Source organism: Corythoichthys intestinalis, chromosome 6, assembly GCF_030265065.1.
Source record: "Corythoichthys intestinalis isolate RoL2023-P3 chromosome 6, ASM3026506v1, whole genome shotgun sequence".
NCBI classification, from domain to species: domain Eukaryota; kingdom Metazoa; phylum Chordata; class Actinopteri; order Syngnathiformes; family Syngnathidae; genus Corythoichthys; species Corythoichthys intestinalis.
Window position 1 is genome coordinate 41,010,359 of NC_080400.1, and position 14,278 is coordinate 41,024,636.

The 14,278-nt window shown below is 39.1% G+C and overlaps 1 long non-coding RNA gene across 1 annotated transcript; it reads right to left on the reverse strand.

Annotated features, from left to right (window-relative positions):
• Positions 1-1,377: 1,377 nt before the first annotated feature.
• On the reverse strand, positions 1,378-11,394 carry LOC130917954 (uncharacterized). Its single transcript, XR_009063538.1, has 3 exons — positions 8,499-11,394; positions 8,260-8,419; positions 1,378-4,373 (listed from the first exon to the last, which is right to left on the reverse strand). It is a non-coding gene; the product is annotated as an uncharacterized LOC130917954 (long non-coding RNA).
• Positions 11,395-14,278: the final 2,884 nt, after the last annotated feature.

Below are 14,278 nucleotides of genomic sequence, written 5' to 3' on the forward strand. Positions count from 1 at the left end.
GAGAGGGCTCCTTTCATTCAGACGTACAGGGAGCCACGCTGTAGCTCACTTGAGATCCCTCCCCTTTTGCCTGTTTCCTCCACCTCCTGTCCCCTTCTCCTTTCTATCCCTTTGCTCAGCTACAAAGACAGAAGCATTCCTGCTCATAGCATGTGGTCTACATTGCCCTGAAGTTGCAACTTTCCATCTCCCCCTCCCCATTTCTACCCTTCTCAGCATTCCCAGACCTCCTCTCTTGTCTCCGTCATTTCCAGACACGCGCATTCACATACGTGTGTGTGGGTGTGTGTGTAGGTGCACGCACATGTGTGTGAGTGCCGGGATGATGAATCAGGATCTCAGGAGTGGAAGCCAGTCTTGATGCAATAGTCTTGTGTTTTTTTTTTTTTTTTTTTAGAAGTAAGAGACACACAGTTTTGCATTTTAGTGTTTGCTGTTTTGAAACTGCTGCAAATATAGAATGTGAAAACAGTTGGAAGAAACGACACTGTAGCTGTTCTGTTTCATGATGCTTGATGCTGAACCTGTTTACGGATTAATATATTATGTAGATGTATTATCGTCAACATTACCTTAAATTCTGTTAAATTCCGTTTTGGTGTGAATATTAAAACTGTACAAGAATACATTTTTACTTGGACATTTCGCTTTACACAGGACATCAAACAGTATGTACAGTATGTGTGTGCGGATATGGCGTGACCATCTGGGTCAGATTAAAGCTGAGCCACCTCTTAGTTCGAAATGGGACCCCTCTGCCACCCGTTACAATCTTGCAGGATGACAGCCAGACACTGTATCAATTTGCACTCGAAAAGCTACTGAATCCATGATCTGGTGCTAGCTGCATTTACTGGAAAGATGGGCGCTATTCTTCCATGATGTAAAACCACATACACCCACACTTTTATTGTGCTCATTCTTAGAGTGACTGAGCTGCCGAGTAACTGTTTTGGAAAAATAAAAACACACGTTTATTTAAATGCTGCTCTCATCAATTTACTACTATAATAAATCCACATAAATGTTGCATTGTTATTAAATTTCCAAACAAGATGATCTCAAAGTCACAATAAACACTCTTGCCAAAATGAACTTCTTCAAAATGGCATGTTTACAGCTAAAAGAGCATTAGTGGTAATGAAATTGGTAGATTATCAAAAGTGATGTAAATATATCACCAGCCATCATTAGTGTAGTGCAGGGGTGCCTAAGTCCATCTTTAACCCTTTATTGCCAAATGTATCACATTTGATACACCTAAAATTTCATGATTTTGAGACTAATTCAGAATTTTGAAATTTCTTTTTGAAAAAAAAAATCAAAGTCAACAATTGCATCTGCAGGTTCCATGAGAACAAAAAAAAAAAAAAAAAAAAAAAAAAAACAGAATTTAGCAAGGGTAATAGATATTTGAGCGCTTATTACACATATTCATTTTGACTTTTTACAAACTTGAAAAAAAGGTTTCATTTGGACCTTCTTTTTCAAATTTGAAATAATAAGAATTGTTATCAGGCTCTTAAAGAGCTGATCATTAAAGGAATAACACAAATAATCAAGATTATTATCAGGCTCTTAAAGAGCTGATCATTTGATTCAGGTGTGTTAAAGGAGGGAGACATGGAAAAGAAGCTGGGTAGGGGCACTCGAAGACTGGAATTGGGTACTCCTGGTATAGTGGTTCAAGGAACCTACGGGCCGTTTACATGGTGACGCTTTGAGAATATAACACATTTCATGTTTGCATTTACATGGTTCCGTCTCCATTCAAACGATGTAGCAATTTCACGTGAAAACGATGTAGTATTCATGCTGGGCCCCAGGAGGCAATGCAGTTTTACAAGGTGACAGCCAATGATGCAGTTCCTTGAAAACAACCTCCTAAGCCTGTAAGACAACATACACGCCCACTTCCCCTCAAAAAATACCCGCCCACACCAAAAAATGGCATCCACGCGTTTTTTTGTTTTGCTTCAAAAGGCACAATATTCCGAACATAAAATATATTTAAATTGAAATTATGATAAAAACAGTGAATTAAAGCCGACGTTCCACCATGTTTGCTGTTTGAATATTGACTAGCAGCAACTGCGTATGCCCATGTGTGCGAGTGCTGACATCCTCAGAGCGGGAGCGATCCATTCATATGGTTGCAGAGCAAGTCCCACAATCGAATCCTTCCGCTTTGGAGGCCGGAAGCAAAAGTCTTCGCCTTCCGGTTTCGCCTTCACCGTGTATAAGCTAGTCCATTCCACAACAGAATCGTCGCGTCTTGGTGTCGCAGCTTCACCATTTAAACAGCCCCTTAATTTCATGCAGCTAGATTGGTTTCCAGGTCTTATACACAATCACGTTGTGTATGACTGAAGTCCTGATGTTCCTGGTACAGAAAATGAGAAATACATTCTCTACTTGGCAATAATATTTTATTTAATTTTTTGTTGTTGTTGTTATTGTATGCTGTACCATTAGGTTAGTGCACCAATAACCAACCAAAGTCGGTCCCAAAACCACATACAACAATGGGTGAGTTGCATCATGAAGGTCATCCTGAGTTCCCCCAAAACAACATGTGAGCAACTTGCTCTGGAAACCCATGATGGTATAATTAAAATATCGTAACCACAGCAAGAACATGATTAATTGTGCATTGATGTCATTCTCAAGGTTTGAAAATGGTTTCATGTTTTTCTTCCTAGTGCTGTGAACTATATCAGCCTGGCAGTGCGACCTTGAATGCAAGCTGTTGTGTCTTCAAGATAGAGTAGATATTTTGTATACATAGCGTGTGTACTTTGTAATATCCATCACATATCTCGCCTATTTCTACTCATTTGCTGTTTGGAGAGACATTTCCTGGTTACAATTAAGGCCATGTCCACACGTAGTAGGGCTTGCTTTTTAAAAACGAGTATTTTTCTCCTTCCATCAAGAAAAAAAAACTTCAACATCCACACCATTCATTCACACCAACATATTTCTTGATGTGCATTCAAGCACAGAGTGAATGACAAAAAGTAAAATGGTTCGACGATCGTATTTTGTCTGACTTTTTCTTATTATTATTACTTTGACATGGCATGAGGGGAAAATTCATCTTAAAAGAGGTTAAATCCAGGAAAGCAAGTTAACCTTTCGTATTAAATGTGTGATTTGAATTTCAACAGCAATATGATTTTTGATTGACTGTTACAAATATTTGACTTTGATCAGTGACTAAATAAATTTAGGGGAAAGTGCAAAAGGGCCATAATAAACTTTAAATATATCATATGAAAAAGAAGGTCTCAGAGGAATGGAATGCAGACATCTTGGCATCTACAGTATGTTATTGTAAATAGACTCCTATACAAATGTTGCTGTAACATCATAAGGCAGTCAGTTCAAACGTTATGTGTTTTCACCGATTCAATATCTGTGTCATATTAGATACATACATATAACACAGTATACATGATTTGTTTATAAAATTCTTTGACAGTACATATAAAATATTAGTTGCTTGTAATTTGTTCTATGGATAAGAACATGTCAAGCATCTAGTGATGAATTAATAAAATTCATCAATTTATTTGTTTACATAGTACCGTACATATTTCATACAGAAAACACCCCCCCTCCAGTCTACAACCTCTTCCTAGGCCTCTGAGTAAAACAAGACTTGACAATAAAGATATTCAGAAGAGAAATTAGAAAGCGCCTACTTTGTCTGCTCTCTCTTGCTAATGTCTTTTGTTTTTGTTTCTTTCCTCTGCCATACTCAATAAAGTGATTTGGGTTTGCCCCTGGGGATGAAATGAATTTCACAAATCGGCCTTGCCTCTTCACCGTGTTCCTTATCTAGCCTGGATTTTTGTTTTCTTTCTTTGTATAATATGAGGACACTAAAACATGTGCAAGGGTTAAAGAAAACTATACAAAACTTAATAGGACAAACAACTATCACATATCATCTTGTTATTTTAATGATGTTATTCCACAGGTGTCTTATTATATACAGGAGAATCGTATTGTTAATCTGTGCCAAAACCTTCACAGATTTTTGATTAAGAAGTCTCTGAATGTTTGTAACAAAACAAAATATTGACACCCTGAAAAACATTAAGAAAAAAGTGAGCTATATTAATCATGCATGTGTAGTGGTGTCTACAATGTGATGTGACATTTTCACCAATTGCATTCAGCCTTCCAGCGAAACACTTTGTTGCTTGTTGCATTGCTCGACAGCAATGTGCCAAGGTTTTAATCTCAGAAAGAGAAGAAAAATGTTCATGGTCCCAAATAGTTTGATAAGGGGAAACGGTGGTCGCCCCAGCGTCCTGCGTTCAGTCACTCTTTATCAAGAACTTTTCAAGATCAATGCTGGAGATCTGTTTATGGGAGTACAAAAGGTGATTCTCAATTAGTCAAAAGAAGAAACGTATTCATTTGCATCATACTTAAGGTGTTTTTTAACTAGCAGCAGCTCAGTGTAAAAGGGTCCTGAAACAAAGTGTAAGACATCAGCAAAATGAAGGAGCCTCCGTAGTGGTGACGTAGCTGAAGTGAAGAGCGTCAACCCTCGTAAGCCCATTAACTGTAAACCCAAACATGAATGCATTGACTTTTTTGTTGCACAAGAAAGCTGGCCCCCAGGCTCTAGTTTGGGTTGATAGTGTTTAATTAATATAACCAGTTAATACCAATTATTACAACATAATAAAAGCATTGCCAAAGCAAGTGCAGCATCATATAAAGGGTAAAATGTGAAAACTTTTTGAATCATTGTTCTTATTTGTTGCAGTCACAAAATCTTGACATAACTCCAGTCTTCAGAGGTGTGTGGACTTTCCACATCTTGGCTGTTTCACGGTGACATCGCCTACTACTGGTCAGCCACGTGTAATACATTTTAAAATTATCATGTTGAGTTTATGGCCAGACTTAGGGCGAGATACAAAATACAACCTGTTCTGATCTGGAGTAAATTTACGGCCATGAGTGAAAAAAAACAATCTGATTCACATCTCAGGGCAGTTAGTTTTAATTTACCCTAACATGTTTTTGGAATGATATACAGTAAGTGGCGGGAGTGCAACCCCTTACTCTCACGTACAGTATTTAAAATGTGTACTGTATGTGAAAAGTCCTGTAAAAATAAATTAATTAATTAAATAATGTGTGTGCTTTTCCTATTTTTTTTTTATACAAACTGACCTGAATGAAAAGCTGTTGTCTGATTAAACAAAATTCCTTATGTGCATTCAACCTTAAGCAAGGCAGAGATTAGCTCCTACTGGTCCCCTGTCAGGTCAGTTTGCTAATTCATTAAACTTTTTATGCTGTTATCATGAGTTACATCCAGCCTGAATGTTGAGTGTTCTCTTCCCCAGTTACTTTGGACATCACAGCTTTAGCATGAATTGTCTATATCAATGTAGAAATTACAGTATATGTCATGCAAAGGTTGATGCAAGATTTTGCCATAAATATATAATGCAGTTGCAGCGTATATATACAGTATATAAGGAGGATTTCTGTATTTTTCAACTATAAATTGCACTTGAATCTAAGGCTTGATTTATGTTTCTGCGTTCCGTTGACAGCGGAGGGACGGCGTAGATCCTACATCGTCCATGAGCATTTGAAGTTCTGCGTCAAGTGAACTTGTTGCTTTTTAATTCACAGCCAAGCCACTAGAGGGGTGTGGCTTTGTCTTTGGTTTTTGGGGACTCTTGTCAAATTCATTTAGTTTTCCCCCAGTCATAGACAGCAATTGCAACGGTGACTGAACGTGTGTATTTGCAGCTGCAGCTAATCAGTATTGAACAGCAAATGTTGTTAATACAAATATCGAAGAGTAAGCAACACAGAAAATGTACAAATGTTCAAAAAGGGCGGTGTTGTTGTGCTGAACCAGAAACAATGTTGTGAGCGGACCAATCACAGCCCTTTGATGTTCACGTCACGAAGCATTGACGTGACGCATAGTCAGGATTTTTGGGAGGCGCAAGTCAGGCTACGGCGTAGGGTCGTAAATCGAGTCTGCGTTAACGGCGTAAGTTCGCCGTCACCGCAATGCAGAAGCATACATCAGCCTTAAGTCAGACCAGCCAAAAAATGCGCATTGAGAAGAACAAAAACAGATATACAGTGGGGCAAATAAGTATTTAGTCAACCACCAATTGTGCAAGGTCTCCTACTTAAAAAGATTAGAGAAGCCTGTAATTATCAACATGGGTAAACCAGATTGTGGAAAAATAAAACAGAAAATCACATTGTTTGATTTTTAAATTTATTTCCAAATTAGAATGGAAAATAAGTATTTGGTCACCAACAAGCAAGCAAGATTTCTGGCTGTCAAAGAGGTCTAACTTCTTTTAACGAGGTTTAACGAGGCTCCACTCGTTACCTGTATTAATGGCACCTGTTTAAACTCATTATCGATATAAAGGACACGTGTCCACACGTGTCAGTCACACTCCAAACTCCACTATTGCCAAGACCAAAGAGCTGTCGAAGGACACCAGAGACAAAATTGTAGACCTGCACCAGGCTGGGAAGACTGAATCTGCAATGGGTAAAACGCTTGGTGTAAAGAAATCAACTGTGGGAGCAATTATTAGAAAATGGAATATATACAAGACCACTGATAATCTCCCTCGATCTGGGGCTCCATGCAAGATCTGACCCCATGGCGTCAAAATGATAACAACAACGGTGAGCAAAAATCCCAGAACCACACGGGGGGACCTAGTGAATGACCTACAGAGAGCTTGGACCACAGTAACAAAGGCTGCTATCAGTAACACAATGCGCCGCCAGGGACTCAAATCCTGCACTGCCAGACATGTCCCCCTGCTGAAGAAAGTACACATCCAGGCCCGTCTGCGGTTCGCTTGAGAGCATCTGGATGATACAGAAGAGGACTGGGAGAATGTGTTATGGTCAGATGAAACTAAAATAGAACTTTTTGGTAGGAACACAGGTTCTCGTGTTTGGAGGAGAAAGAATACTGAATTGCATCCTAAGAACACCATACCAACTGTGAAGCATGGGGTTGGAAACATCATTCTTTGGGGCTGTTTTTCTGCAAAGGGACCAGGACGACTGATCTTTGTAAAGGAAAGAATGAATGGGGCCATGTATCGAGAGATTTTGAGTGAAAATCTCCTTCCATCAGCAAGGGCATTGAAGATGAGACGTGGCCGGGTATTTCAGCATGACAATGATCCCAAATACACAGCCAGGTCAACAAAGGAGTGGCTTCGTAAGAAGCATTTCAAGGTCCTGGAGTGGCCTAGCCGGTCTCCAGATCTCAACTATGTAGAAAATCTGTGGAGGGAGTTGAAAGTTCGTGTTGCCTAACAACAGCCCCAAAACATCACTGCTGTAGAGGAGATCTGCATGGAGAAATGGGCCAAAACACCAGCAACAGTGTGTGAAAAACTTGTGAAGAATTACAGAAAACGTTTGGCCTCCGTTATTGCCAACAAAGGGTACATAACAAAGTATTGAGATGAACTTTTGGTATTGACCAAATACTTGTTTTCCACCATGATTTGCAAAGAAATTTTTTAAAAAACAATGTGATTTTTTTTTTTTTTCTTTTCCCCACATTCTGTCTCTCATGGTTGAGCTTTACCCATGTTGACAATTACAGGCCTCTCTAATAATTTCAAGTGGGAGAACTTGCACAATTAGTGGTTGACTAAATACTTATTTGCCCCACTGTAAATCGCACCATATTATAACTCGCATTTTGGTTGGAAATTCATTTGATAAAATCCAACACCAAGAACGGGCATGTTATCTTGACAGGCAATTTTAAAATAAGAATAGAATACAGAACAACAGTGGAACCTCCACATTTTGCCAGTCACAAATTTCTCGCTAACACCAAACTTTTGCGCTGCTCGATTACCGTTTTCGGCTGCATTCACTACTTGCAGTTTGTAATCTGCAGGATACGATTTTCTTTTCGGTGCCATTTTGTTCAGCCTTTCTTAGTTCTTTTGTTTTTATAAATTACCTCAAATGTTGAAACACAGGCATTGAGCGCCCTCTTGCGGTATAGTGTGAAAATAATATGTGAAATAATATTATAACGTGTGAGTAATTTCACACATGAATCGCTCCAGAGTATAAATCCAGTACAGTCACAAAAACTGTACTTACAACCATTGTTACAAGACATTCTCAACAGCATCAGTTCATTGATGTGAACATGAGGAGAAAATGGAAAAGAAGTTACTGGAGAATTCATGTTTCACTCACCTTTTCATTCAGACAGCATTGATTGAATTCCCACTCAGTGAAAGTGTGGAAGGTTGTCTCTCTCTGTATGCCCAGAGAATTACTGGCGACAGGGATCCGGGGTGTCAACTGCCTATTCCACAATGTAAGATAAGATATGCTCCAGCTCCTTAAAGCATCCCTGAACATGAAATGGATGAATGATTTGATGAAATAGAACAATAAAAATGCGCAAACATTGCTTACTAAGATTAACATACATTCTGTTGATGGTCTTTTGAATGTGTGTTGTCTTCACCATTGATCAGATGACAGTTTATGATTTTGGTGGAGGATGTGATGTACTCCCAGCTTGATAACATTTATTTTTATCCATTGGATTCCATGCTCTCTTCTTGGTAGAGTCCGAATGGCTGAAAGTTTTGTGCTTCTACAGAACACTGACTTGACATGACACTGAGAGTGAAAGGGTCATGGACGATGACCGCTTGACCTTTAACTAATTGAAAGAACTACAAAGCCACTTTACTTTTTCATTGTACGAACTGAAGCGGGGGTAAACTATTAATAGGAGCAGCTCTAGTGCCTGCGGACCTGCCTGGTTGCTCAGAGGGCTGCAAAAAATAAAATAAATAAACTGCAGTTTATAATACAAATGAACTTTTTTGACAGACTTACTATTAAAAAGAAAGGGTAAAAATCTTTTATTGGTCTCATATTAAGCAAAGGATGTTACTGGTTGAAAGCTTGTGACAAATTCATTTCACCTAATTCCTTCACTGAATTCCTGTTCTTTAACTTGTCATATCTCATCATCCTCTTCTTTCTTCCGTTTTCCCTTTACAACCTGCCTTGTCATGCCTCGGCTTAGAAGTGATTAATGGGTCTAGTTCTGTCAGTCATGTGAATGTGTTTGACTCATCACCCCTTTCTCTCTTCTTAATTGCCACTCTTGTGTGGATCATTGCAACCTCTTCTTGGCCTATTTTCCCCTACTGCCAGCTCTTTTATGTCTTTGACGTAAGCTTGGCTCTTTTTTGTCTGCAAACTCATCTAAGACTAGAATCAACACGACAAGTTCAAACCCACTCTAATGGGCTCCACAGGGAGGCTTCCCTCTGGCACACACTTAAGTGAGGGAGAGATAGAGAAAAACGGTATCGGGAGGAGGGGATCCGCAGAAACGGAGGCACATAGCAGTTTATTGCTCTGCGGACAACTGACAGGATGATGGTAAAAATTTCATAAGCTGATCTAAACTGAGATAAGTACAAATGCATACAGTATGTAAGCATGAGGCCATACTGTGCATTGTCCATCTGCATCAGACTATAATAGATGATGCCTGAAATCACTCATTCTTTAGTTTTTAGACATGCCATGGCATGCGTGAGCACGATAGTTTAACACATTTTCTCTTTTTATTTTACTTTGACCCACATTTTCTCGCACCCATTAGTTGACTTGTAGATTTCATTCACTACCACTTCCCAACTGGCAGCAGTTATAATGACTGCGACCACCAGAGGCCCTCATTAACTGTGTCAAAAAGGCCAAACATAAACTGACGCAGCTGATGATGTTAAGAAAGACAGTCTGGGACACGTGCGGATGGAGCATTTGTTTCACTTGGTTTGTGTTTTGTTTCCCTAATCTTAAACAGTCACGCTAAGGTTAAACCGCATAGCCACACACTTATTGATAATGAATTAGTTTTTTCTGGTTTTGCCTGTGTTTAAATTCTTAATTTTAGAATAAGAGGTTCAAGTAAACACATTTTTTGGGTGAGTTGCATCAAATCTAAAACTCACTGTTTAAGCTGAATTGCATAAACGGGAGAAAATGGATGGCTGTATGGATTAGATAGATAGATAGATAGATAGATAGATAGATAGATAGATAGATAGATAGATAGATAGATAGATAGATAGATAGATAGATAGATAGATAGATAGATAGATAGATAGATAGATAGATAGATAGATAGATAGATAGATAGATAGATAGATAGATAGATAGATAGATAGATAGATAGATAGGGATGGATGGATGGATGGATGGATGGATGGATGGATGGATGGATGGATGGATGGATGGATGGATGGATGGATGGATGGATGGATGGATGGATGGATGGATGGATGGATGGATGGATGGATGGATGGATGGATGGATGGATGGATGGATGGATGGATGGATGGATGTTTTCATTAGGGTCTCGTTCTCTGTTGTAGCTGCGATTAAAGACTTTATGTAACATCGGTTGGTTTGACTTGCATAACCATCTGAGTAGGGGTAACATTCAACTATAACAGCTGCAGCTGTTCATCGGCTGAAATCCAAACGAACAGCTCAATAGACAGATCAAAATAATTGTGTTACCTGGTTTATAATTTGTCAAGCATGTAGTTTTTGCTTTGATTGCAATTGCTTTTGAAAGTCAAAATGCTCACCAAACGACTGTGATTTTAAATTGTTGACAGTGTGACGTCGTATTGCAACTTATTATGCAAGTACCGGCCCACTTTGTGCTTCCTACGTGCTAGTTCGCCAATGGCCACAAGACCATTTAATGTAAGCACCTACACACTGGCACACCTACTGATCAATGATTAATCAGCACGAATAGAGTTAATGTTAAATATTCCAAATTGATCCAGTCAGTTACATAAGAATCTGACCGTTCACAATCAAGCAAAAAACAAACAACTAAAATAGCTTTTTAAAAAACAATAAAAATAAAAGAGCATTCTGCACATTTTCAACACAAATTGTCTTCCAAATCTGACAAAATGACATCAAAGGTTATGAATAATGATTATAATAAAATAATACATAAAAATTATAATGCAAGGTAACCTTTAAGATTTTCTGATAAAGTGTTCATATTAAATGATCTCAGGGGTTGCTTTGAATGTTGGTCAACAGAGAGTATTGTGCGACATTTGTTTTAACCTAGACTAAGCTTTGCTTCATATCCAGTTTTCTAACAGCTCTATATACACAACAAAAAATACTTTTATAAGAATTTGGGTTATTTTTTCATTGTGAAAAAAAATTGCAAGCTTATTTTTATCATTCTAAAAAATATATATATTCAGGATGTACAAGATTCCTTGTCCTTGAAAATCCTTGTTCAGCCTTCACATCTTGTCAGAAGGCACAGGCACAAACGACAGCTACCACTACTATGTTGCCGATGGTTGCCAGGACAGCAATCCACAGCCAAATCGTGTCACTGGATACTTTGCCATCATCTTCCGTCTCGGATGGTCGGGAATACCCGGCGTTGAGGTTGGAAGTGGACGTCTGCAAGGACGTATTGCCATTGTAGGGAGAATCCATGAAGGCACCACTCACAGCTGGGAAATGCTATCGGAACAAAGGGATGAGAATAAAGAGAATGGGAGAAAGAAATTATGAACCAGTAGCAAACACAATGCACAATGCTGAGAATAACATTTATTTGTGTCAATGTAGGATTATTAATTTTAAATACATAAATACGTACATACAGTGTATCACAAAAGTGAGTACACCCCTCCCATTTCTGCACATATTTAAGTATATCTTTTCATGGGACAACACTGACCAAAATGACACTTTGACAAAATGAAAAGTAGTCTGTGTGCAGCTTATATAATAGAGTTAATTTATTTTCCCCTCAAAAAAACTCAAAATATAGCCATTTTTATCCAAACCCCTGGCAACAAAAGTGAGTACACCCTCTTAGAAACTACGTACATCCCTAAATGTCCAAATTGAGTACTGCTTGTCATTTTCCCTCCAAAATGTCATGTGACTCGTTACAGGAGTCCTGTCGGCATTGCTGCAGAGATTGAAAAGGTGGGGGGTCAGCCTGTTAGTGCTCAGACCATACGCCGCACTCTACATCAAATTGGTGTGCATGGCTGTCACCCCAGGGGGAAGCCTCTTCTGAAGACGGTACACAAGAAAGCCCGCAAACAGTTTACCGAAGACATGTCAACAAAGCACATGGATTACTGGAACCATGTCCCATGGTCTGATGAGACGGGCAGGCTTTCTCCGTTCTGATTTTGTCACCGTTTCAGCAACGAGACAATGCACCGAATTACTCCGTAGCCATTTGCTCGTGAGAATTGCGCGTTGAGCTTAGCGTCTACTTCTTCCAATCACGTGACTGCACTTGCTCTTCGGCCACTATTTCGTGACTCGCAGTTGACAAAGTTGATACAAACGTGATAAAAATGTGGATGAAACAGCTCGTGAGAAAAGAAATACTGTTGCCCACGGACGCCATCTACCAGAATGGGAGACACAAACCAGTGAATACGCTGGGTGGATAAAAGCGTCTTCGAAAGGACCACAGTATTCATTTTGCGTGCCATGTGGATTGAACATTAAAGTTTCTGTATCAGGATTCTACGATCTCAGAAAGCACTTCGAGAAAAAAGGTCATAAAGATGCAGTCTGCAGAATGAAAAGCTACAAGCCTATCAATGAACAATTTTTACCACAAAACAAAACCACGCACTCATTGGATGCTGTGATGAAGGCGGAGATTTTATTCTGCCAGTTTGTTGCCGAACACTAATTGCCTGCAACTATTGCTGATCATTTCTCAGAATTAGCAAAAGAAATGTTGCCTGACTCAAAGATTGCATCGGTAAGTTAATTTTATTTATTATTTTATTTTTGCTTACCATAACTATGTTTGGCTTTTCTTAAAAGCAACAAATTTGTATTTTTTGCGCAGAATAAATAAAATTTTCTCTTTTATTCAGTATTTGAAGGTCATATGGCACTCCCCAGAGAAATGCCCAGCGGACCGCAAGTGACCCGGGGTGCATACAGTGCCCAAGTTTGAGGTAGTGCATGCAGGCGGACTGACATCTGACTGCACACGTTCTTTAAATCAACATGATGGCTGCAGGCAAATCTATTTGGAAAGGGCAAATGTATATGGAGCGGCAATTTTTTAATTTCATTTTCCTATTTTGACAATGATATTACATTTTTGGGAGCATGAGAAATGTGAAGTGTGGCAAAACGCCTGAGACCACCTCAAATGTGTGTTTCTTACTCTCATTGCGTGAGCTATAGACAAGGTTCCTGAGTGAAATATGGGCAGCGCCATCATTGGAAAATTTCTGCTTTGAACGTCTGGATTAGAAAAGACCTCATGAGTTGCGGTTGAAGTTACCAGTGTGTTGACGAAGTTAGAACTCCAAACTCAAGCCAGAGGAACCCACAGAATCTCCAAAAATGGATCCAGCACGAAATGGATGAGATTGTATGATTGTTCTTATCACTTCGTTAATCATTCGTGGACAAAATTATAACAACCTGTCAGCATGTGTTAACATGACGTATGTGCCGGACACTTGAGTGACCAAAATGAGGTGAAATTACACATTATATTACATTTGCAGAATGCAGAAGGGCTGGCACGGATTTTGTTGTTACAAGGAAATACTACAAGGTATGTACATATATACAAAAATTGTATGTCATTCTTTTTTATTGCAGATATTGATCGCAATAAAACAACATGATTCCAGTTGTTGTTTTATTTAAAACGATTGGTGCATGTGTAAAACAGGTCAATAAATCACAATTTATAAAATTATTGGAAAGCTAGCATACGAGAATGTGATATGAGACAGCAGAGCTTTGGAGCCCTGCCAAGGCTTTATCCAGCTGTCCTAGGTAATTCCACCTCCAGTAGCGTATCTTAAAGTTGCTGCATTTAAAAAGCTCGTAGTTGGATCTCGAGATCGAGCTAAAGGAACGCCACGAGGCAATCCACCGCCTCCATCCCCAGCCTTTCGGCCGCCCCCGGGTAAAATGACGTAATCTCCATTTATGTCCATCAGCGTACAGTAAGTGTTGCTGTGAGGCACATCAACTTATCTTTCCTTGCCTAACAGCGTTTTCCACCTGTAAACAAACGAACAAAAAACCTGTAACACTTGCATTTATGCGTTGACATATTGTGCTATCTACACGTACTGATTAGCAACAGGCAAGCAGCAGATACAGTAGTTGTAGTTAATAA